Source organism: Lagenorhynchus albirostris, chromosome X (assembly GCF_949774975.1).
Source record: "Lagenorhynchus albirostris chromosome X, mLagAlb1.1, whole genome shotgun sequence".
Taxonomy (NCBI): Eukaryota; Metazoa; Chordata; class Mammalia; order Artiodactyla; family Delphinidae; genus Lagenorhynchus; species Lagenorhynchus albirostris.
The window spans coordinates 58,853,797-58,881,193 of NC_083116.1; positions in this window are offsets into that span (position 1 = coordinate 58,853,797).

Below are 27,397 nucleotides of genomic sequence, written 5' to 3' on the forward strand. Positions count from 1 at the left end.
CCTACACGCAGTGGCGGGGCCAAATCCAAGGCTGAGCCCCTGTGAGCTGTGAGAACAAAGAAGAGAAAGGGAGATCTCTCCCAGCAGCCTCAGAAGCAGCGAATTAAAGCTCCACAATCAACTTGATATACCCTGCATCTGTGGAATACCTGAATAGACAACCAATCATCCCAAATTAAGGAAGTGGACTTTAGGAGCAAGATCTATGATGTTTTTCCCTTTTCCTCTTTTGTGAATGTGTACGTGTATGCTTCTGTGTGAGATCTTGTCTGTATAGTCTTGCTTCCACCATTTGTCCTAGGGTTCTATCCGTCCATGGTTTTTTTTTTTAATTTTTTTCTTAATGATCAATTTTAATTTTAAGAACGTTATTATACTTTACCTTCGTTCTTTCTTTCTTTCTTTCTTTCTTTCTTTCCTTCCTTCCTTCCCTCCTTTAGACAACGAATCATCCCAAATTGAGGAGGTGGTCTCTGACAGCAAGATTTATGATTTTTCCCCATTTACCTCTTTTAGTGAAGGTGTATGTGTATGCTTCTGTGTAAGATTTTGTCTGTATAGCTTTGCTTCCAACATTTGTACTAAGGTTCTATCTGTCCCTTTTTTTTTTCTAAATAAGAATTTTTTAATTCAATAACTTTATTATACTTTATTTTATTTTTACTGTATCTTCTTTCTTTCTGTCTCTTATCCTTCTTTCCCTCCTTCCTTCCTCCCTCCCTCCCTCCTTTCTTTCCTTCTTGCCTTCTTTCCTTCTTTGCTTCTTTCTTTCTTTTTTCCTTCCTTCCTTCCCTCCTTTCCTTCTTTCTTTCCTCATACTTCTACTAATTCCCTCTACTTTTTCTCCCTTTTATTCTGCGCCATGTGGATGAAAAGCTCTTGGTGCTCCAGCCAGGAGTCAGGGCTCTGCCTCTGAGGTAGAAGAGCCAACTTCAGGATACTGGTCAACAAGAGACCTCCCAGCTCCACATAATATCAAACGGCGAAAATCTCCCAGAGACCTCCATCTTAACACCAGCACCCAGCTTCACTCAACGACCAGCAAGCCACAGTGCTGGACAACCTATGCCAAACAACTAGCAAAACAGGAACACAACCCCACCCATTAGCAGAGAGGCTGCCCTAAAATCATAATAAGGCCACAGACACCCCAAAACACACCACCAGACGTGAACCTGCCCACTAGAGAGACAAGATCCAGCCTCACCCACCACAACACAGGCACTAGTCCCCTCCACCAGGAATCCTACACAACCCACTGAACCAACCTTAGCCACTGGAGACAGACATCAAAAACAGCAGGAACTACGAACCTGCAGCCTGCAAAAAGGAGACCCCAAACACAGTAAGATAAGCAAAATGAGAAGACAGAAAAACACACAGCAGATAAAGGAGCAAGATAAAAATGCACCAGACCTAACAAATGAAGAGGAAATACGCAGTCTACCTGAAAAAGAATTCAGAATAATGATAGTAAGGATGATCCAAAATCTTGGAGATAGAATGGACAAAATGCAAGAATCAGTTAACAAGGACCTAGAAGAACTAAAGATGAAACAAGCAACAATGAACAACACAATAAATGAAATTAAAAGTACTCTAGAGGGGATCAATAGCAGAATAACTGAGGCAGAAGAATGGATAAGTGACCTGGAAGATAAAATAGTGGAAATAACTACTGCAGAGCAGAATAAAGAAAAAAGAATGAAAAGAACTGAGGACAGTCTCAGAGACCTCTGGGACAACATTAAACACACCAACATTCGAATTATAGGGGTTCCAGAAGAAGAAGAGAAAAAGAAAGGGACTGAGAAAATATTTGAAGAGATTATAGGTGAAAACTTCCCTAATATGGGAAAGGAAATAGTTAATCAAGTCCAGGAAGCACAGAGAGTCCCATACAGGATAAATACAAGGAGAAATACGCCAAGACACATATTAATCAAACTGTCAAAAATTAAATACAAAGAAAGCATATTAAAAGCAGCAAGGGAAAAGCAACAAATAACACACAAGGGAATCCCCATAAGGTTAACAGCTGATCTCTCAGCAGAAACCCTACAAGCCAGAAGGGAGTGGCAGGACATACTGAAAGTGATGAAGGAGAAAAACCTGCAGCCAAGACTACTCTACCCAGCAAGGATCTCATTCAGATTTGATGGAGAAATTAAAATCTTTACAGACAAGCAAAAGCTGAGAGAGTTCAGCACCACCAAACCAGCTTTACAACAAATGCTAAAGGATCTTCTCTAGGCAAGAAACACAAGAGAAGGAAAAGACCTATAATAACGAACCCAAAACAATTTAGAAAATGGGAATAGGAACATACATATCGATAATTACCTTAAATGTAAATGGACTAAATGCTCCCACCAAAAGACACAGATTAGCTGAATGGATACAAAAACAAGACCCTTATATATGCTGTGTACAAGAGACCCACTTCAGACCTAGAGACACATACAGACTGAAAGTAAGGGGATGGAAAGGGATATTCCATGCAAATGGAAACCAAAAGAAAGCTGGAGTAGCAATTCTCATATCAGACAAAATAGACTTTAAAATAAGGACTATTAAAAGAGACAAAGAAGGACACTACATAATGATCAAGGGATCGATCCAAGAGGAAGAGATAACAATTGTAAATATTTATGCACCCAACATAGGAGCACCTCAATACATAAGGCAAATACTAACAGCCATAAAAGGGGAAATCGACAGTAACACATTCATAGTAGGGGACTTAAACACCCCACTTTCACCCATGGACAGATCATCCAAAATGAAAATAAATAAGGAAACACAAGCTTTAAATGATACATTAAACAAGATGGACTTAATTGATATTTATAGGACACTCCATCCAAAAACAACAGAATACACATTTTTCTCAAGTGCTCATGGAACATTCTCCAGGATAGATCATATCTTGGGTCACAAATCAAGCCTTGGCAAATTTAAGAAAATTGAAATTGTATCAAGTATCTTTTCTGACCACAACGCCATGAGACTAGATATCAATTACAGGAAAAGATCTGTAAAAAATACAAACACATGGAGGCTAAACAATACACTACTTAATAATGAAGTGATCACTGACGAAATCAAAGAGGAAATCAAAAAATACCTAGAAACAAATGACAATGGAGACACAACGACCCAAAACCTGTGGGATGCAGCAAAAGCAGTTCTAAGGGGGAAGTTTATAGCAATACAAGCCCACCTTAAGAAGCAGGAAACATCTAGAATAAACAACCTAAACTTGCACCTCAAGCAATTAGAGAAAGAAGAACAAAAAAACCCCAAAGCTAGCAGAAGGAAAGAAATCATAAAAGTCAGATCAGAAATAAATGAAAAAGAAATGAAGGAAACAATATCAAAGATCAATAAAACTAAAAGCTGGTTCTTTGAGAAGATAAACAAAATAGATAAACCACTAGCCAGACTCATCAATAAAAAAAGGGAGAAGACTCAAATCAATAGAATTAGAAATGAAAAAGGAGAGGTAACAACTGACACTGCAGAAATAAAAGAGATCATGAGAGATTACTACAAGCAACTCTATGCCAATAAAATGGATAATCTGGAAGAAATGGACAAATTCTTAGAAATGCACAACCTGCCAAGACTGAATCAGGAAGAAATAGAAAATATGAACAGACCAATCACAAGCACTGAAATTGAAACTGTGATTAAAAATCTTCCAACAAAGAAAAGCCCAGGACCAGATGGCTTCACAGGCGAATTCTATCAAACATTTAGAGAAGAGCTAACACCTATCCTTCTCAAACTCTTCCAAAATATAGCAGAGGGAGGAACACTCCCAAACTCCTTCTACGAGGCCACCATCACCGTGATACCAAAACCAGACAAGGATGTCACAAAGAAAGAAAACTACAGACCAATATCACTGATGAACATAGATGCAAAAATCCTCAACAAAATACTAGCAAACAGAATCCAACAGCACCTTAAAAGGATCATACACCATGATCAAGTGGGGTTTATTCCAGGAATGCAAGGATTCTTCAATATACGCAAATCTATCAATGTGATACACCATATTAACAAATTGAAGGAGAAAAACCATATGATCATCTCAATAGATGCAGAGAAAGCTTTTGACAAAATTCAACACCCATTTATGATAAAAAAACCCTGCAAAAAGTAGGCATAGATGGAACTTTCCTCAACATAATAAAGGCCATATATGACAAGCCCACAGCAAACATCATCCTCAATGGTGAAAAACTGAAAGCATTTCCACTAAGATCAGGAACAAGACAAGGTTGCCCACTCTCACCACTCTTATTCAACATAGTTTTGGATATTTTAGCCACAGCAATCAGAGAAGAGAAGGAAATAAAAGGAATCCAAATCGGAAAAGAAGAAGTAAAGCTGTCACTGTTTGCAGATGACATGATACTATACATAGAGAATCCTAAAGATGCTACCAGAAAACTACTAGAGCTAATCAATGAATTTGGTAAAGTGGCAGGATACAAAATTAATGCACAGAAATCTCTGGCATTCCTATATACTAATGATGAAAAATCTGAAAGTGAAATCAAGAAAACACTCCCATTTACCACTGCAACAAAAAGAATAAAATATCTAGGAATAAACCTACCTAAGGAGACAAAAGACCTGTATGCAGAAAATTATAAGACACTGATGAAAGAAATTAAAGATGATACAAATAGTTGGAGAGATATACCATGTTCTTGGATTGGAAGAATCAACATTGTGAAAATGACTCTACTACCCAAAGCAATCTATAGATTCAATGCAATCCCTATAAAACTACCACTGGCATTTTTCACAGAACTAGAACAAAAAATTTCGCAATTTGTATGGAAACACAAAAGACCCCGAATAGCCAAAGCAATCTTGAGAACGAAAAAAGGAACTGGAGGAATCAGGCTCCCAGACTTCAGACTATACTACAAAGCTACAGTTATCAAGACGGTATGGTACTGGCACAAAAACAGAAAGATAGATCAATGGAACAAGATAGAAAGCCCAGAGATAAACCCATGCACATATAGACACCTTATCTTTGATAAAGGTGGCAGGAATGTACAGTGGAGAAAGGACAGCCTATTCAATAAGTGGTGCTGGGAAAACTGGACAGGTACATGTAAAAGTATGAGATTAGATCACTCCCTAACACCATACACAAAAATAAGCTCAAAATGGATTAAAGACCTAAATATAAGGCCAGAAACTATCAAACTCTTAGAGGAAAACATAGGCAGAACACTCTATGACATAAATCACAGCAAGATCCTTTCTGACCCACCTCCTAGAGTAATGGAAATAAAAACAAAAATAAACAAATGGGACCTAATTAAACTTCAAAGGTTTTGCACAGCAAAGGAAACCATAAAGAAGACCAAAAGACAACCCTCAGAATGGGAGAAAATATTTGCAAATGAAGCAACCGACAAAAGATTAATCTCCAAAATTTACAAGCAGCTCATGCAGCTCAATAACAAAAAAACAAACAACCCAATCCAAAAATGGGCAGAGGACCTAAATAGACATTTCTCCAAAGAAGGTATACAGACTGCCAACAAACACATGAAAGAATGCTCAACATCATTAATCATTAGAGAAATGCAAATCAAAACTACAGTGAGATATCATCTCAGACCAGTCAAAATGGCCATCATCAAAAAATCTAGAAACAATAAATGCTGGAGACGGTGTGGAGAAAAGGGAACACTCTTGCACTGCTGGTGGGAATGTGAATTGGTTCAGCCACTATGGAGAACAGTATGGAGGTTCCTTAAAAAACTACAAATAGAACTACCATATGACCCAGCAATCCCACTACTGGGCATATACCCTGAGAAAACCGAAATTCAAAAAGAGTCATGTACCAAAATGTTCATTGCAGCTCTATTTACAATAGCCCGGAGATGGAAACAACCTAAGTGCCCATCATCGGATGAATGGATAAAGAAGATGTGGCACATATATACAATGGAATATTACACAGCCATAAAAAGAAACGAAATTGAGCTATTTGTAATGAGCTGGATAGACCTAGAGTCTGTCATACACAGTGAAGTAAGTCAGAAAGAAAAAGACAAATACCGTATGCTAACACATATATATGGAATTTAAGAAAAAAAATGTCATGAAGAACGTAGAGGTAAGGCAGGAATAAAGACGCAGACCTCCTAGAGAACGGACTTGAGGTTATGGGGAGGGGGAAGGGTGAGCTGTGACAGGGCGAGAGAGAGTCATGGACATATACACACTTACAAACGTAGTAAGGTAGATAGCTAGTGGGAAGCAGCCACATGGCACAGGGATATTGGCTCGGTGCTTTGTGACAGCCTGGAGGGGTGGGATAGCGATGGTGGGAGGGAGGGAGACGCCAGAGGGAAGACATATCGGAACATAAGTTTATGTATGACTGTTTCACTTTGTTATAAAGCAGAAACTAACACACCATTGTAAAGCAATTATACCCCAATAAAGATGTTAAAAAAAAATTAAAAAGTAAAAAAAAAAAAAAAAATCTTCCAACAAAGAAAAGCCCAGGACCAGATGGCTTCACAGGCGAATTCTATCAAATATTTAGAGAAGAGGTAACACCTATACTTCTCAATCTCTTCCAAAATATAGCAGAGGGAGGAATACTCCCAAACTCATTCTATGAGGCCACCATCACTCTGATACCAAAACCAGACAAAGATATCACAAAGAAAGAAAACTACAGGGCAATATCACTGATGAACATAGATTCAAAAATCTTAAAGAAAATACTAGTAAACAGAATCCAACAGCACATTAAAACGATCATACACCATGATGAAGTGGGGTTTATCCCAGGAATGCAAGGATTCTTGAGTATATTCAAATCAGTCAATGTGATACACCATATTAACAAATTGAAGGATGAAAACCATATGATAATTTCAATAGATGCAGAAAATGCTTTCGACAAAATTCAATACCATTTATAATAAAAACCCTCCAGAAATTTGGCATAGAGTGAAGTTTCCTCAACATAGTAAAGGGCATATATGACAAACCCACAGCCAACATCGTTCTCAATGGTGAAAAACTGAAAACTTTTCCTGTAAGGTCAGGAACAAGACAAGGTTGTACACTCTCACCACTATTTTTCAACATAGTTCTGGAAGTTTTAGCCAGCAATCAGAGAAGAAAAAGAAATAAAAGGAATCCATATCGGAAAAGAAGAGGTAAAGCTGTCACTGTTTGCAGATGACCTGATACTATACATAGAGAATCCTAAAGATGCTACCAGAAAACTACTAGAGCTTATCAATGAATTTGGTAAAATAGCAGGATACAAAATTAATTCACAGAAATCTCTTGCATTCCTATACACTAATGATGAAAAATCTGAAAGTTAAATTAAGGAAACACTCCCATTTACCATTGCCACAAAAAGAATAAAATATCTAGGAATGAACCTATCTAAGGAGACAAAAGACCTGTATGCAGAAAACTATAAGACGCTGTTGAAAGAAATTAAAGATGATACAAATAGTTGAGAGATACACCATATTCTTGGATTTGAAGAATCAACACTGTGCAGCTTCAAAACAAATTTGTGAGTCCTGTCTATGCTCTGAGACAAATGAGACAGATAACAGTCCCACAGCGAGCCCCCAGACTAGCCAGAACTTCGGATGCATTGTCCATCCTTTTGTTCTGTCACTAGGGTGGATCCTCTATGTGGGAGGTTTCCTCTAATCCTTTCAGGTTGTTCCTTCTCTACCCTTGCCGCATTTCCTCACACACATGAGCTGACCTGTACTCTGCTGAATACTGGAGGGGGAACTTATGCTGATCTACAAGGCTTTCTCTTTGTGCAGCTATTTCCTCTCCCGTATGCTCCTTTATAAATTCTAGCCCTCTTTTTCTCCCCAGATTCTTAGCTCTGTCTCGTCATTTCAGTGAATTGTCAGGCTCTGCCTGGGTTTCTCCTTCCTGTTCTTTGGCATTGAAACATTGTTTCCAATGTCTCTGGGATTACTGTCATTTATTGCCTAATGTCCAATGTCTTGAAAAATCATTTTTCATAGGTTTTATCCAGTTTTTTAAAAATTTCAGGCAGGAGGTAAAGTCTGGCATCTATTACTACATCTTAGTTGGAAATAGAATTTATCCCTATTCCATTTTTTATACGACTGTCAAAAACACATGTCTTTGCAATTGTTAATCATATTGCCCTTGCTATAGATATAATACTGTTAGAGACAGAGGAAGTATGAACAACACTGAAACAAGATAAAATTGAAAATTTTCTATGTAGGTATAAGAAGTAGAATTTGAAACTCAGGAGAAAGGTAAGTTGTTGAAGTTTTTAAAGGGGACCATTCAATCAACGCTATTTAAGAAAAATAAAGACATAAGGATAAACTTGTTTAGAATATGTACATGCTCTTTATTTTGTATGTTTTTCTTATCAATACTTAACATTAAGAATATTGTTTTTTACACTTGATGGTGTGACTAGGATAATAAATATGAAGGTATGAGGCAGAATATACCCTGGAATAGTTATTAGAAACTTTCTTACAGAAAGATATACACGTAATTTAATAAACTAAATACATAAATATAAAACAACTCCTAGATAAAGACAAACAACCAAAACTATGTGTACAGGTGCCAATAATTCTTCCACTTTGATTGGACTGATTGGTCAGGTTAGTTAACACCTAGTATATCTAAATGATTGTTCATTTAATTAGCCAATTGCTAGACTACTTTGGGTGGATATATTATCTATTTTGGTGTGTAAATAAATTGGACAATGTATTGGTAGAAATCAAAAATAATATGTTGGTTTTAAGAATAAGATACTTAGTGAATCACAAGTTTTATTTAATTCTAAAACATGAATTGTAGTGACTGTGCCTTCATATTTTCTTTGGATTAAATATCTGTAGTATTTATTCTGTAATTTTGTATCTTGAGATACTCTTCCTGCCTTCGACAATCTTTTTTTTTTTTTTTTTTTTTTGCGGTACGTGGGCCTCTCACTGTTGTGGCCTCTCCCGTTGCGGAGCACAGGCTCCGGACGCGCAGGCTCAGCAGCCATGACCCACGGGCCCAGCCGCTCCGCAGCATGTGGGATCTTCCCGGACCGGGGCACGAACCCGTATCCTCTGCATCAGCAGGCGGACTCTCAACCACTGCACCACCAGGGAAGCCTGACACTCTTTTTTATTTTGGTTAACAAGTGAAGAAAGCATTATAATATTTTTATATCTTGCCACATTATATGTTTTTTCACTTTATTGCCAATGTATTTATCATCTTGTGTAAATAACCAAAAAATAAAGAAGATTAATTTATCTTGTAGTTACTTTTTTACAAGCATGTAAACATTTTCTGAGCTATTTTTGTCTGTACCACTAATCAAATAAGCTTTACTCACAGGTGAAAGTAGCTTGCACTTGTAGCTTCCAGCCTTTCTATTTTCTGTCTTACTGAGAAGAAAATAATTGACTTTCCAAACAGAAACAAGGGTATACAGATTTTCTGTAATGAGCTCATCTATCCAAATTAGTCAAATCTTAAAAGCAATTATACTTTCTAAGGTTGCTGAGTCTTTATAAGTAATGCCACTCATGGGATCAAGCATTTGCTCTGACTTGGTAATTCAGCATGGTTTTGTTGACAATCCATGCTGACTATGTGTGCATATCTTTTCTTTTTATGTAGCTAATGGGATTGACAAACAAACCTATAACCCTGTCACCTCTATGCAGAGCATTGCCCCTTTAGTTTTAAGTTCAAATGGCCCTGTATAAATGCATTGATAATATTACTAATTTTGTATTACATAATATTTAAAGTAAAAAACACAATATTTTACATAAAATTGAAACACTACATATCACTTTATAACAGAAAAGTTTATATACGTTGAGTGGAGAATCAGGGTTATACAAAGTCTCAAGTATTCTAACAGGGATAGCCAGAACTGGGGCACAACATTTAATCCAATCAGTGTCTCAGATTTCACATCTATTAAAATGAAGAAGAGCACAATCTTTGAAAAATTTGATCCAAATATATATCAAATTTTCTTTAAGAGAAAATCATATTGGATATATTTTTAAAGTAAAATCTAATTTAGTTTATAAGCCTTTTCCTATTGTATCATAGCTTAGATCATAGAAACTGCATTAATTTAGATGATATTTTAGTCATGATCTTTTAAATTTTGTGTAGTTTTTATTCATCAATTGTTAGTTTTCAAATGCAGTCTCCTTCACTTTCAAAAGAAAACATGTAATATAAATCAATCCATTCTCAATGATTTAATTTTCATTATCCAGTTGTATATTTAAAATTGATTATGGTATTTCTATGTAGACAGAGATTTATTTTAATTGAAACTATTCTATACTTCTTTCGCTTTCCCAATGAAATTACTCATAAGAAAGGTAGCTTTTTCAGAGAATAAAAGACAGAACATAACTACATGTTTTAAACTAACCAACTTCTGAAAATTTCTAAATTACATAAAATTCCTGGAAGAAGGTTAAGAATTTTAGCTTCTTGCTTTACAATCAATAGGTCAAGTTTGGTCAAGTTTAATCAACAAAGACTTACCATAGACTACTTCTAACATTTCTCTAACTGGAAGAGAAAATAATTTTGATGGAGAGAACAAAGCAGGCATTAAGATTCTTTGTCTATTATTGTTTTGCTACTGGTTTACTCGTTATGGAATGCGTTTACTTAGGTTGTGCTTGCACTTTGAAAGTCAAGGTGAGTTCGGCATCTCTACTAATGGTCCAGGCTAAAAGCTGCTTTTACCTGAAAACATTCATATCATTTTAGTGTTGTTTAGTGCAAATATTTAAAGGTCTCAGACTCAGTTCTGTTATTCACTTTGTATGTAATGACACATTTTTCCTTTTATATGTATCATTTAAAAATTACTTAATGGATTTATCTCTTTCAGAGCACCTTGCCTCCTTCTTCATGAAGATAATAGGAAATCAACAAGCATGATCAGCCCTAAATGTTACTGTTTATGCAAATTTGCCTGCATTCCAGTCCATCCTCAGTTCTTTTACTCTTTTTAAAAACCTAATTCCTCACACATGTTTTTGATCACATCTTCTCTTGCCTCTGATTCATCAGTCATTTCCTTTAACATTATATTTTTAATCTTCCCCAATATTGGTTCCTTCCTTTAGGTCTGTAACATATTTCCCTTTTATAAAACCACAACACTCTGCCTTTAATCCTTATTGTCTCCCAGAAACCAAATAACCTTCCTACTTTACTTCTTGATAGAACAGAACAACACATTTATTGTTTTCACATTTGCATATTTTTCAATAACTTTCCAGGGGAGTCATAGCTACACTCATCACTCAGCCTTTTTCTGGGAATATTCACATAACCTCTTTTTTTTTTAACATCTTTATTGGGGTATAATTGCTTTACAATGGTGTGTTAGTTTCTGCTTTATAACAAAGTGAATCAGTTATACATATACATATGTTCCCATATCTCTTCCCTCTTGCGTCTCCCTCCCTCCCACCCTCCCTATCCCACCCCTCCAGGCTGTCACAAAGAACCAAGCCAATATCCCTGTGCCATGTGGCTGCTTCCCACTAGCTATCTACCTTACTACGTTTGTTAGTGTGTATATGTCCATGACTCTCTCTCGCCCCGTCACAGCTCACCCTTCCCCCTCCCCATAACCTCAAGTCCGTTCTCTAGGAGGTCTGCGTCTTTATTCCTGCCTTACCCCTAGGATCTTCATGACATTTTTTTTCTTAAATTCCATATATATGTGTTAGCATACGGTATTTGTCATTTTCTTTCTGACTTACTTCACTCTGTATGACAGACTCTAGGTCTATCCACCTCATTACAAATAGCTCAGTTTCGTTTCTTTTTATGGCTGAGTAATATTCCATTGTATATATGTGCCACATCTTCTTTTTTTTTTTTAACATCTTTATTGGGGTATAATTGCTTTACAATGGTGTGTTAGTTTCTGCTTTATAACAAAGTGAATCAGTCATACATAAACATATGTTCCCATATGTCTTCCCTGTTGCGTCTCCCTCCCTCCCACACTCCCCATCCCACCCCTCCAGGCTGTCACAAAGCACAGAGCCAATATCCCTGTGCCATGCGGCTGCTTCCCACTAGCTATCTACCTTACTACGTTTGTTAGTGTGTATATGCCCATGACTCTCTCTCGCCCTGTCACAGCTCACCCTTCCCCCTCCCCATAACCTCAAGTCCGTTCTCTAGGAGGTCTGCATCTTTATTCCTGCTTTACCCCTAGGTTCTTCATGACATTTTTTTCTTAAATTCCATATATATGTGTTAGCATACGGTATTTGTCTTTTTCTTTCTGACTTACTTCACTCTGTATGACAGACTCTAGGTCTATCCACCTCATTACAAATAGCTCAATTTCGTTTCTTTTTATGGCTGTGTAATATTCCATTGTATATATGTGCCACATCTTCTTTATCCATTCATCCGATGATGGGCACTTAGGTTGTTTCCATCTCTGGGCTATTGTAAATAGAGCTGCAATGAACATTTTGGTACATGACTCTTTTTGAATTTTGGTTTTCTCAGGGTATATGCCCAGTAGTGGGATTGCTGGGTCATATGGTAGTTCTATTTGTAGTTTTTTAAGGAACCTCCATACTGTTCTCCATAGTGGCTGAACCAATTCACATTCCCACCAGCAGTGCAAGAGTGTTCCCTTTTCTCCACACCGTCTCCAGCATTGATTGTTTCTAGATTTTTTGATGATGGCCATTCTGACTGGTCTGAGATGATATCTCATTGTAGTTTTGATTTGCATTTCTCTAATGATTAATGACGTTGAGCATTCTTTCATGTGTTTGTTGGCACTCTGTATATCTTCTTTGGAGAAATGTCTATTTAGGTCTTCTGCCCATTTTTGGATTGGGTTGTTTGTTTTTTGTTATTAAGCTGCATGAGCTGCTTGTAAATTTTGGAGATTAATCCTTTGTCGGTTGCTTCATTTGCAAATATTTTCTCCCATTCTGAGGGTTGTCTTTTGGTCTTCTTTATGGTTTCCTTTGCTGTGCAAAACCTTTGAAGTTTCATTAGGTCCCATTTGTTTATTTTTGTTTTTATTTCCATTACTCTAGGAGGTGGGTCAGAAAGAATCTTGCTGTGATTTATGTTATAGAGTGTTCTGCCTATGTTTTCCTCTAAGAGTTTGATAGTTTCTGGCCTTATATTTAGGTCTTTAATCCATTTTGAGCTTATTTTTGTGTATGGTGTTAGGGAGTGTTCTAATTTCATTCTTTTATATGTACCTGTCCAGTTTTCCCAGCACCACTTATTGAAGAGGCTGTCCTTTCTCCACTGTACATTCCCGCCACCTTTATCAAAGATAAGGTGTCCATATGTGCATGGGTTTATCTCTGGGCTTTCTATCCTGTTCCATTGATCTATCTTTCTGTTTTTGTGCCAGTACCATACCGTCTTGATAACTGTAGCTTTGTAGTATAGTCTGAAGTCAGGGAGCCTGATTCCTCCAGTTCCTTTTTTTGTTCTCAAGATTGCTTTGGCTATTCGGGGTCTTTTGTGTTTCCATACAAATTGCGAAATTTTTTGTTCTAGTTCTGTGAAAAATGCCAGTGGTAGTTTGATAGGGATTGCATTGAATCTATAGATTGCTTTGGGTAGTAGAGTCATTTTCACAATGTTGATTCTTCCAATCCAAGAACATGGTATATCTCTCCAACTATTTGTATCATCTTTAATTTCTTTCATCAGTGTCTTATAATTTTCTGCATACAGGTCTTTTGTCTCCTTAGGTAGGTTTATTCCTAGATATTTTATTCTTTTTGTTGCAATGGTAAATGGGAGTGTTTTCTTGATTTCACTTTCAGATTTTTCATCATTAGTATATAGGAATGCCAGAGATTTCTGTGCATTAATTTTGTATCCTGCCACCTTACCAAATTCATTGATTAGCTCTAGTAGTTTTCTGGTAGCATCTTTAGGATTCTCTATGTATAGTATCATGTCATCTGCAAACAGTGACAGCTTTACTTCTTCTTTTCCAATTTGGATTCCTTTTATTTCCTTCTCTTCTCTGATTGCTGTGGCTAAAACTTCCAAAACTATGTTGAATAAGAGTGGTGAGAGTGGGCAACCTTGTCTTGTTCCTGATCTTAGTGGAAATTGTTTCAGTTTTTCACCATTGAGGATGATGTTTGCTGTGGGCTTGTCGTATATGGCCTTTATTATGTTGAGGAAAGTTCCCTCTATGCCTACTTTCTGCAGGGTTTTTATCATAAATGGGTGTTGAATTTTGTCAAAAGCTTTCTCTGCATCTATTGAGATGATCATATGGTTTTTCTCCTTCAATTTGTTAATATGGTTTATCACATTGATAGATTTGCGTATATTGAAGAATCCTTGCATTCCTGGAATAAACCCCACTTGATCATGGTGTATGATCCTTTTAAGGTGCTGTTGGATTCTGTTTGCTAGTATTTTGTTGAGGATTTTTGCATCATGTTCATCAGTGATATTGGTCTGTAGTTTTCTTTCTTTGTGACATCCTTGTCTGGTTTTGGTATCAAGGTGATGGTGGCCTCGTAGAAGGAGTTTGGGAGTGTTCCTCCCTCTGCTATATTTTGGAAGAGTTTGAGAAGGATAGGTGTTAGCTCTTCTCTAAATGTTTGATAGAATTCGCCTGTGAAGCCATCTGGTCCTGGGCTTTTCTTTGTTGGAAGATTTTTAATCACAGTTTCAATTTCAGTGCTTGTGATTGGTCTGTTCATATTTTCTATTTCTTCCTGATTCAGTCTTGGCAGGTTGTGCATTTCTAAGAATTTGTCCATTTCTTCCAGATTGTCCATTTTATTGGCATAGAGTTGCTTGTAGTAATCTCTCATGATCTCTTTTATTTCTGCAGTGTCAGTTGTTACCTCTCCTTTTTCATTTCTAATTCTATTGATTTGAGTCTTCTCCCTTTTTTTATTGATGAGTCTGGCTAGTGGTTTATCTATTTTGTTTATCTTCTCAAAGAACCAGCTTTTAGTTTTATTGATCTTTGCTATTGTTTCCTTCATTTCTTTTTCATTTATTTCTGATCTGATTTTTATGATTTCTTTCCTTCTGCTAGCTTTGGGGTTTTTTTGTTCTTCTTTCTCTAATTGCTTGAGGTGCAAGTTTAGGTTGTTTATTCTAGATGTTTCCTGCTTCTTAAGGTGGGCTTGTATTGCTATAAACTTCCCCCTTAGAACTGCTTTTGCTGCATCCCACAGGTTTTGGGTCGTTGTGTCTCCATTGTCATTTGTTTCTAGGTATTTTTTGATTTCCTCTTTGATTTCGTCAGTGATCACTTCATTATTAAGTAGTGTATTGTTTAGCCTCCATGTGTTTGTATTTTTTACAGATCTTTTCCTGTAATTGATATCTAGTCTCATGGCGTTGTGGTCAGAAAAGATACTTGATACAATTTCAATTTTCTTAAATTTGCCAAGGCTTGATTTGTGACCCAAGATATGATCTATCCTGGAGAATGTTCCATGAGCACTTGAGAAAAATGTGTATTCTGTTGTTTTTGGATGGAGTGTCCTATAAATATCAATTAAGTCCATCTTGTTTAATGTATCATTTAAAGCTTGTGTTTCCTTATTTATTTTCATTTTGGATGATCTGTCCATGGGTGAAAGTGGGGTGTTTAAGTCCCCTACTATGAATGTGTTACTGTCGATTTCCCCTTTTATGGCTGTTAGTATTTGCCTTATGTATTGAGGTGCTCCTATGTTGGGTGCATAAATATTTACAATTGTTATATCTTCCTCTTGGATCGATCCCTTGATCATTATGTAGTGTCCTTCTTTGTCTCTTTTAATAGTCCTTATTTTAAAGTCTATTTTGTCTGATATGAGAATTGCTACTCCAGCTTTCTTTTGGTTTCCATTTGCATGGAATATCTTTTTCCATCCCCTTACTTTCAGTCTGTATGTGTCTCTAGGTCTGAAGTGGGTCTCTTGTACACAGCATATATAAGGGTCTTGTTTTTGTATCCATTCAGCTAATCTGTGTCTTTTGGTGGGAGCATTTAGTCCATTTACATTTAAGGTAATTATCGATATGTATGTTCCTATTCCCATTTTCTAAATTGTTTTGGGTTCGTTATTATAGGTCTTTTCCTTCTCTTGTGTTTCTTGCCTAGAGAAGATCCTTTAGCATTTGTTGTAAAGCTGGTTTGGTGGTGCTGAACTCTCTCAGCTTTTGCTTCTCTGTAAAGGTTTTAATTTCTCCATCAAATCTGAATGAGATCCTTGCTGGGTAGAGTAGTCTTGGCTGCAGGTTTTTCTCCTTCATCAGTTTCAGTATGTCCTGCCACTCCCTTCTGGCTTGTAGGGTTTCTGCTGAGAGATCAGCTGTTAACCTTAAGGGGATTCCCTTATGTGTTATTTGTTGTTTTTCCCTTGCTGCTTTTAATATGCTTTCTTTGTATTCAATTTTTGACAGTTTGATTAATATGTGTCTTGGCGTATTTCTCCTTGTATTTATCCTGTATGGGACTCTCTGTGCTTCCTGGACTTGATTAAGTATTTCCTTTCCCATATTAGGGAAGTTTTCAACTATAATCTCTTCAAATATTTTCTCAGTCCCTTTCTTTTTCTCTTCTTCTTCTGGAACCCCTATAATTTGAATGTTGGTGCGTTTAATGTTGTCCCAGAGGTCTCTGAGACTGTCCTCAGTTCTTTTCATTCTTTTTTCTTTATTCTGCTCTGCAGTAGTTATTTCCACTATTTTATCTTCCAGGTCACTTATCCGTTCTTCTGCCTCAGTTATTCTGCTATTGATCCCATCTAGAGTACTTTTAATTTCATTTATTGTGTTGTTCATCGTTGCTTGTTTCATCTTTAGTTCTTCTAGGTCCTTGTTAACTGATTCTTGCAATTTGTCCATTCTATTGTCCATTCTATCTCCAAGATTTCGGATCAACCTTACTATCATTATTCTGAATTCTTTTTCAGGTAGACTGCCTATTTCCTCTTCATTTGTTAGGTCTGGTGGGTTTTTATCTTGCTCCTTCATCTGCTGTGTGTTTTTCTGTCTTTTCATTTTGCTTATCTTACTGTGTTTGGGGTCTCCTTTTTTGCAGGCTGAAGGTTCGTAGTTCCTGTTGTTTTTTGTGCCTGTCCCCAGTGGCTAAGGTTGGTTCAGTGGGTTGTGTAGGATTCCTGGTGGAGGGGACTAGTGCCTGTGTTGTGGTGGATGAGGCTAGATCTTGTCTCTCTAGTGGGCAGGTTCACGTCTGGTGGTGTGTTTTGGGGTGTCTGTGGCCTTATTATGATTTTAGGCAGCCTCTCTGCTAATGGGTGGGGTTGTGTTCCTGTTTTGCTAGTTGTTTGGCACAGGTTGTCCAGCACTTTGGCTTGCTGGTCGTTGAGTGAAGCTGGGTGCTGGTGTTAAGATGGAGGTCTCTGGGAGATTTTCACCATTTGATATTATGTGGAGCTGGGAGGTCTCTTGTGGACCAGTGTCCTGAAGTTGGCTCTCCTACCTCAGAGGCAGAGCCCTGACTCCTGGCTGGAGCACCAAGAGCCTTTCATCCACACGGCTCAGAATAAAAGGGAGAAAAAGTAGAGGGAATTAGTAGAAGTATGAGGAAAGAAAGAAGGAAAGGAGGGAAGGAAGGAGGGAAGGAAGGAAGGAAGGAAGGAAGAAAGAAAGAAAGAAGGAAAGAAGGCAAGAAGGAACGAAAGGAGGGAGGGAGGGAGGGAGGAAGGAAGGAGGGAAAGAAGGAAAAACAGAAAGAAAGAAGATACAGTAAAAATAAAATAGAGTATAATAAAGTTATTGAATTAAAAAATTCTTATTTAGAAAAAAAAAAAGGGACGGATAGAACCTTAGGACAAATGTTGGAAGCAAAGCTATACAGACAAAATCTTACACAGAAGCGTACACATACACCCTCACCAAAAGAGGTAAAGGGGAAAAAATCATAAATCTTGCTGTCAGAGACCACCTCCTCAATTTGGGATGATTCGTTGTCTAAAGGAGGGAAGGAAGGAAGGAAAGAAAGAAAGAAAGGACGAAGGTAAAGTATAATAACGTTCTTAAAATTAAAATTGATTATTAAGAAAAAAATTTTAAGAAAAAACCATGGACGGATAGAACCCTAGGACAAATGGTGGAAGCAAGACTATACAGACAAGATCTCACACAGAAGCATACATATACACATTCACAAAAAGAGGAATAGGGAAAAAAATCATAGATCTTGCTCCCAAAGTCCACCTCCTTAATTTGGGATGATTGGCTGTCTATTCATGTATTCCACAGATGCGGGGTACATCAAGTTGATTGTGGAGCTTTAATCCGCTGCTTCTGAGGCTGTTGGGAGAGATTTCCCTTTCTCTTCTTTGTTCTCACAGCTCACAGGGGCTCAGCTTTGGATTTGGCCCTGCCTCTGCGTGTAGGTCGCTGGAGGGCGTCTGTTTTTTGCTCAGACAGGACGGGGTTAAAGGAGCTGCTGATTCGGGGGTTCTGGCGTACTGAGGCCGGCGGGGAGGGAGGGGCACGGAATGCGGGGCGGGCCTGCGGCGGCAAAGTCCAGCGTGACCCTGCACCAGCCCGAGGCCCGCCGTGCGCTCTCCCGGGGATGTCGTCCCCGGATCCCGGGAACCCGGCAGTGGCGGGCTGCACAGGCTCCGCGGAAGAGGGGCGTGGAGAGCGACCTGCGCTCACACACAGGCCCCTTGGTAGCGGCAGCAGCAGCCCCAACGTCTCCCGCCCGCCTCTGGGGTCCGTGCCTCCAGCCGCGGCTTGCGCCCGTCTCTGGAGTCCGCGCCCTCAGCCGCGGCTCGCGCCCGTCTCTGGGGTCCGTGCCCTCAGCCGCGGCTCGCGCCCGTCTCTGGGGTCCGTGCTTTCAGCCGCGGCTCGCGCCCATCTCTGGGGTCCGCGCTTTCAGCCGCGGCTCGCACCCGTCTCTGGGGTTCCTTTAAGCAGCGTTTTTAAACCCCTCTCCTCACGCACCAGGAAACAAAGAGGGAAGAAAAAGTCTCTTGCCTCTTCGGCAGGTGCAGACTTTTCCCGGGACTCCCTCCCGGCTAGCTGTGGTGCACTAACCCCTTCAGGCTATGTTCAAGCCGCCAACCCCAGTCCTCTCCCTGGGCTCTGTCCGAAACCGAAACCGGAGCCTCAGAGCCTCAGCTCGCAGCCCCGCCCGCCCCGGCGGGTGAGCAGACAAGCCTCTCGGGCTGGTGAGTGCCGGTCGGCACCGATCCTCTGTGCGGGAATCTCCCCGCTTTGCCCTCCGCACCCGTTGCTGTGCACTCCTCCGCGGCCTCGAAGCTCCCCCCTCCGCCTCCCGCAGTCTCCGCCCGCGAAGGGGCTTCCTAGTGTGTGGAAACTTTTCCTCCTTCACAGCTCCCTCCCACTGGTGCAGGTGCCGTCCCTATTCTTTTGTCTCTGTTTATTCTTTTGCCCTACCCAGGTACGTGGGGAGTTTCTTGCCTTTTGGGAGGTCTGAGGTCTTCTGCCAGCCTTCAGTAGGTGTTCTGTAGGAGTTGTTCCACGTGTAGATGTATTTCTAGTGTATCTGTGGGGAGGAAGGTGATCTCCGCGTCTTACTCTTCCGCCATCTTCCTGCTCCCCACATAACCTCTTTAATATTGTTAGAATTTTATTTTGTTTTATGACAACTCATTACTTAAGTGCTGTCAACAAAAAGGTTATATTTTTTTCTCAAGACAATAAGAATGTTGTTGTGCTTGGTTGTCAGAGGCATAATTAATGGGTTAGCAATAAGACAGGATTCAATTCAACATAATTAAAATTGAGAGTGAACTATATACACTCACTAAGAGAAGAACAACCATTCTTTATGGCATGTTGAATACAAATATAAGAAATTTTCTCTTTCGAGTTATAGGTAATTTAATTCTTTTAAAATGTAAATTAAACATGAACATAAGAGCCTTTTATAGTCAAAGATTCATTGAAGTTAGTCAACTCACTCTGAAATAAGTAGGATGTAATTTGATATACCAATAATCCGCTGCTTTCCCTAATTGAATTAATATCTTATAGTGCATATTTTATTCACATGGGAAATTTTTGTTACAAAAGTAAAAACTGTATTGATCAAATTCTACAGGACCATGTTTGATATACAAACAGATACAATATGATTTACTTGAAAAGATGATAAGCTTTAAATTAGTGTCACAGAGCTGTTGTCAGCTTATGGACAGCAGAATGATCAAGATAAGCATAAAATAACTTTTCAATTTTATTGTTCATTCTTTTAAATTCAAGTTCTCAACTTGTATCATGCTACTTCTTCTTCTACATCCCAGAACACTGGCCTTGTTTTCGTTAATATAACTCTATTCAACTATATTAAACTTTATTAGGATTAAAAAATATAATTTTACTTTTAATAAAAAACATGATATTGCATTATCTAGACTTAGTATGGTACCTGACACAAAAATGAGGCTCAATAAATATACATATGTTGGATTAATGAATGAATAACAACTACTTACTAATTCATTTCATCTGAACACTCAGCAGCAAAGTAGAAATTCTTGATTCTTGCATGGGAGGCTTGGAAAGCACTAGAGGCAAAAAGAAAGCAGAGAAGTCAATTTTCTTTCCAACAATCAATGAAACATTTTATACTACAACCAGAAAGGGGTTACAGCAACCATATAGTACTATCTCCATTTTGTATATAAGTAAACTAAAGTCCAATGAGATGAAATGACTTGCTAAAGTTAATATGGTAGTGACAGAGACTTAATTAGGACACTGATTTTTAGTCCCGTGCTCTGAGAATGTTCTATGTTTGTTTGTTAGAGAAGATTAACAGCTCTCTTGTTTTTAAATTAAATGTCACAGTCAGCATGAAAAGGGTGAAGTATGATGGCTTAACAAAAACTGAACTATTAATCAGAATCTACATTTCTGCAGAATTATTAGGTTTCTCTTCTTCTAAATGCCAATATTTTTTGCTTAGTATGTGAACACATAATTAACATGTGTCCCTCTTCGTTCTATCAGCTTACGTCTTATTAAAAGCAAATGAAATATTTATGCCTATGAATTTGAGCTTCTGTTGCCCAATATTCTAATTACGAGATATGATATTATATATACAGGCTGTCTGCATTATATATTTGTTAACAAATTATTTTTCCTGTTTTGAGAATTGTCAAATTATTTTGCTCATATTTCTAAAGGAGTCTTACTACTTGAAATTAGCACTTCAGATAATAAGAATACTAATCTTTTTTGTTTCTCTGGTGATTTTTCTTGATTTGTTTTCCTTTTTGTATCATTTTTTGACCTATAAAAGCTGTAAATCTCATGTAGTCAAACCTTTTTTTTACCTTTCCCTTTATGATTTCTTCTGACAAGCTTAGATACATCTCTACAGGTTTGAGAAGGAGTCACCTCTATTTTCTTCTAAAGTCTGGCTAGCAGGACATTTAATATATATGCTTTGATAGATAAAATAATCACAGTATTGTTTATCACTTTCTTTTCGTGCATATGTAAAACCATGGCCTATTTGAAACTATTAAAACAGGCATTGCCTTCAGGTCACTGAATGGTGATGCTCATGGAAAATCATAAGGTTCTTCTACTTCTGAGAATACTTTCAACAAATACCAGTGTTGTTTATCCAAAACACATCTTATCCTAATTATTTTTAACTTACAGCTCTATTAGGAATGTAAGATGTTGAACACAAACTTATCCAATAAGATAGATCTTCTACTTTCTCTTTGTAAAATAAGAACTAACTTTCTTCATATCATTAAATACATTTGTGACTTTGAAATCATTAATAATATTGCAGTGAAAAATTTTAAAAGTTTGTAAACAAATATAAGTTCTAGCGGTAGGCTAGAAAAAATTTATGATGCAACTTTTAGCTTCCATTTAAAAACCTTCAGATTTTAAATATAAAACTATAGCCACCACTCCATTATTTTATGGTAGATAGTTCTTCTCATTTGTTCACTCCATTCACCCTTCTTCAATAAGCATTACTGAGGTTTTCCAAATAACACTCATTAGTCTCCCCCTGCCCAAAAAAAGGGTGTAGAATGGAGTGGAAAAGGAGGCAAACACTTTTTATCAACTTTTGTTATTTAATTCTTGCTGGATGCTTTCAGACATTTTTCTAGCACTCTGTCATTTCTGGTACAGTGTCATTTTGTGTGTATCTCTCACCTCTAACTCCTAGTTATTTTGATATGTGTGGATGATCTATTCAGTGTCCTTTAAAGACTGAGAACTACCCCGTTCACTTTAACTTTCTTAGTAATAAGCACAGTGGTTTCCAAATAGAATGTAATTAAGAAACGTCTTTGGGTAATGAATACCCATGTTTTCTATGGTTCTGGGAAAAATTTGAAATATTCTAGATTTTATTTCTATAAATGTGAACGTTGCAACAGATTAAAATACATTTTTTAGAAAGGCAATGTATTGATGCTTATTTTCAGAATGTGATTATTATCTATGCTATTGGATAATTAATTATAAAATGTTTTTCCTTTCCTCCATATTACTAAAAGCAAATTAAGTATCTAAAACATATAATTATATTTCTCTATCAGAGGTATCTTGAATCTGTCAAAAAAAATTCTTTAACATATATGAATGCTGATACATATTAGATTTGATCTGCACAGCCCCAAACTATTTAAAAAGTTAAACAATGAGTCAAAAATCTTTTTGTTAATAAGTAGACAAAAAGATTCCTGTTGTTTATCTATTGATTTCAACTTAAAAAGTAAAATAAATTCTGTTCAGTTAATTTGTGATCAGGAATAGATATAAATATCCAAGTTTCTGTTCATTTCACTACATGTTTAATGTCAAAAGTTTAAAATTCAAGTTAATTTTCAATTTATGAATATATGGATTCACAAGGATTTATATATATGTGTATCTCTGTCTCTCTCTCAATCATTTGAATGATAGTGATATACTTTAGAGGTGATTGGAAGAATCAATATTGTGAAAAAGACTCTACTGTCCAAAGCAATCTACACATTCAATGCAATCCCTATCAAAATACCACTAGCATTTTTCACAGAACTAGAACAAAAAAATTCACAATTTGTATAGAAACACAAAAGACCCCAAATAGCCAAAGCAATCTTGAGAACGAAAAATGGAGCTGGAGGAATCAGGCTCCCTGACTTCAGATTATACTACAAAGCTACAGTAATCAAGACAGTATGGCACTGGCACAAAAACAGAAAGATAGATCAATGGAACAGGAGAGAAAGCCCAGAGATAAACCCACACACATATGGTCACCTTATCTTTGATAAAGGAGGAAGGAATGTACAGTGGAGAAAGGACAACCTCTTCAATAAGTGCTGTTGGGAAAACTGGACAGGTACATGTAAAAGTATGAGATTAGAACAGTCCCTAACACCACACACAAAAATAAGCTCAAAAAGGATTAAAGACCTAAATGTAAGGCCAGAAACTATCAAACTTTTAGGGGAAAACATAGGCAGAACACTCTATGAAATAAATCACAGCATGATCCTTTTTGACCCACCTCATAGAGAAATGGAAATAAAAAAAATAATAAACAAATGGGACCTAATGAAACTTCAAAGCTTTTGCACAACAAAGGAAACCATAAACAAGACCAAAAGACAACCCTCAGAATGGGAGAAAATATTTGCAAATGAAGCAACTGACAAAGGATTAATCTCCAAAATTTACAAGCAGCACATGCAGCTCAACAACAAAAAAACAAACAACCCAATCCAAAACTGGGCAGAAGACCTAAATAGACATTTCTCCAAAGAAGATATACAGAGTGCCAACAAACACATGAAAGAATGCTCAACAACATTAATCATTAGAGAAATGCAAACCTAAGCTACAATGAGATATCATCTCACACCAGTCAGAATGGCCATCATCAAAAAATCTAGAAACAATAAATGCTGGAGAGGGTGTGGAGAAAAGGGAACAATCTTGCACTGCTGGTGGGAATGTGAATTGGTACAGCCACTATGGAGAACAGTATGGAGGTTCCTTAAAAAACTACAAATAGAACTAACATATGACCCAGCAATCCCACTTCTGGGCATATACCCTGAGAAAACCATAATTCAAAAATAGTCATGTACCAAAATGTTCATTGTAGCTCTATTTACAATAGCCCGGAGATGGAAACAACCTAAGTGTCCATCATCGGATGAATGGATAAAGAAGATGTGGCACATATATACAATGGTATATTACTCAGCCATAAAAAGAAACGAAATTGAGCTATTTGTAATGAGGTGGATGGACCTAGAGTCTGTCATACAGAGTGAAGTCAAAAAGAGAGACAAATACCATATGCTAACTCATATATATGGAATTTAAGAAAAAAAATGTCATGAAGAACATAGGGGTAAGACAGGAATAAAGACACAGACCTAATAGAGAATGGACTTGAGGATATGGGGAAGGGGAAGGGTAAGCTGTGACAACATGAAAGAGTGGCATGGACATATATACACTTCCAAACGTAAAATAGATAACTAGCGGGAAGCAGCCGCATAGCACAGGGAAATCAGCTTGGTGCTTTGTGACCACCTAGAAAGGTGGGATATGTAGGGTGGGAGGGAGGGAGACACAAGAGGGAAGAGATGTGGGAGCATATGTATATGTATAACTGATTTACTTTGTTATAAAGCAGAAACTAACACACCATTGTAAAGCAATTATACTCCAATAAAGATGTAAAACAAAATAATTAAAATGCGACCTAATATAAAAAACTAATCATTTATTTGAAGATCGTACCTCATTTAAGTCACTGAAATAATTTTCCTTTATGATCAATGGTAGTTATACATGAATGCAATGTCCAATGTCCTGTCTTCCACTTTCACACTAAAGATTCATGCACTTAAATGTCATTAGATGTAACAAATTTTCTTTGGAAATGCTCCATTTATCAATGAATGCATTTCATTTTTTCAGACTTCTTAAAAACAACTTTTTTTTTTTTTTTTTGCGGTACACGGGCCTCTCACTGTTGTGGCCTCTCCCATTGTGGAGCACAGGCTCCAGACGCGCAGGCTCAGCGGCCATGGCTCACGGGCCCAGCTGCTCCGTGGCATGTGGGATCTTCCTGGACTGGGGCACGAACCCGTGTCCCCTGCATCGGCAGGCAGACTCTCAACCACTGCGCCATAAGGGAAGCCCAGGTGTCATTCTTGATTCCTCCCTTGCACTTGTCATCCACTTCCAGGTCACCAGACAGTCTTGTGGGTCCAATATCCAAAATCACCTTAATGAGAGCTTCCCTGGTGGCACAGTGTTTGAGAGTCCACCTGCTGATGCAGGGGACACGGGTTCATGCCCCAGTCCAGGAAGATCCCACAGGCCGTGGAGCGGCTGGGCCCGTGAGCCGTGGCCACTGAGCCTGCGTGTCCGGAGTCTGTGCTCCGCAACAGGAAAGGCCACAACAGTGAGAGGCCAGCATACTGCAAAAACAAAAAAAAAAAAAAAAAAAGAAAGAAAGAAAAAAGAAAAAAACAACTTTTTTATGAAAATTGAGTTTCTTTTTGGTCACTCAAAAACTGATCTTATACATAATTCCTAAAGCAATTATTTATTTTTTTTTTGTAAAATACAACATTGCTTATGTTCATCTCCCTAGTAACTTAAGCCCTGGCTGATTCTTTTGTGGGTATTGCTTGCAAGGCACTTAAAGGGGCTGAGAATTTCCTGATACACCCTTTTACAAGAACAACCATTTATATAACTGCTCTGTTCCCACAGTTGCTCCCCATTGTAGCAATAAAAGAGTATGCTAACACTACTTTATTTATTAGGACTTTACTCTCAATATATTATGACTTTCCAGTTAATTCAATGCTTTTCAATACATATACATTCGATGAATGGACACTACTTGCCAGGCATGATCCTACTAGGCCCTGATGGAACACTTCTAACAGTGCTTTTCCATAAAACAAGGATATTGGACCTATCAGGAAAATTTCTTCTGGCATTTAATTTTTTATGAATCTATAGGTACACACAGTAGGTTAAGTTCAAGTTCCTTGAAGGGAGGACATAATTTTTCTTTTACTAGCAATAGATACTTGTATTTAAAATTTTCCTGTAGCATGATGTGGAGTTAAGAGTTCAAGATTTAGAATCAACCAGATGGGCTTAAATACAGACTCTGCCAGTTACTAGCTGAATGACTGTGGACAAGTTTACTTAACCTCTCAGTCTTTTTATTTGTCAAACTAGGATAGTGCCCCACAGTGAGCATTAAATGAAATAGTGTATGGAAGTTGGGAGGAGCTTCAAGATGGCAGAAGAGTAAGAAGTGGAGATAAACTTCCTCCCAACAAATACATCAGAAATACATCTACATGTGGAACAACTCCTAGAGAACACCTACTGAACGCTGGCAGAAAACCTCAGACCTCCCAAAAGGCAAGAAACTCCCCACGTACCTGGGTAGGGCAAAAGAAGAAAGAATAAACAGAGACAAAAGAATAGGGACGGGACCTGAGCCAATGGGAGGGAGCTGTGAAGGAGGAAAGGTTTCCACAAACTGCGGGTGGCGGAGGGGGGAGCTTCAGAGCCATGGAGGATAGCGCAGCAACAGGTGTGCAGAGGGCAAAGTGGAGAGGCCCCTACACAGAGGATCGGTGCCGACCAGCACTCACCAGCCCAAAAGGCTTGTCTGCTCACCCACTGGGACGGGTGGGTGCTGGGAGTTGAGGCTCGGGCTTCGGTCAGATCCCAGGGAGAGGACTGGGGTTGGCTGTGTGAACACAGCCTGAAGGGGGCTAGTGTGCCACTGCTAGCTGGGAGGGAGTCCGGAGAGAAGTCTGGAGCTGCCGAAGAGACAAGAGACTTTTTCTTGTCTCTTTGCTTCCTGGTGGATGAGTAGAGGGGATTAAGAGCACTGCTTAAAGGAGCTCCAGAGACGGGCGCGAGCTGCGACTATCAGCACGGACCCCAGATACGGGCATGGGATGCTAAGGCTGCTGCTGCAGCTACCAAGAAGCCTGTGTGCAAGCACAGGTCACTATCCACACCTCCCCTCCCAGGAGCCTGTGCAGCCCACCACTACCAGGGTCCCGTGATCCAGTGACAACTTCCCAGGGAGAATGCATGGCACGCCTCAGGGTAGTGCAATGTCACGCTGGCCTCTGCTACCGCAGGCTCGCCCCGCATCCGTACCCCTCCCTCCCCGCTAGCCTGAGTGAGCCAGAGCCCCTGAATCAGCTGCTCTTTTAACCCCGTCTTGTCTGAGCAAAGAACAGAGGCCCTAAGGTGACCTACATGCAGAGGTGGGTCCACATCCAAAGCTGAACACTGGGAACTG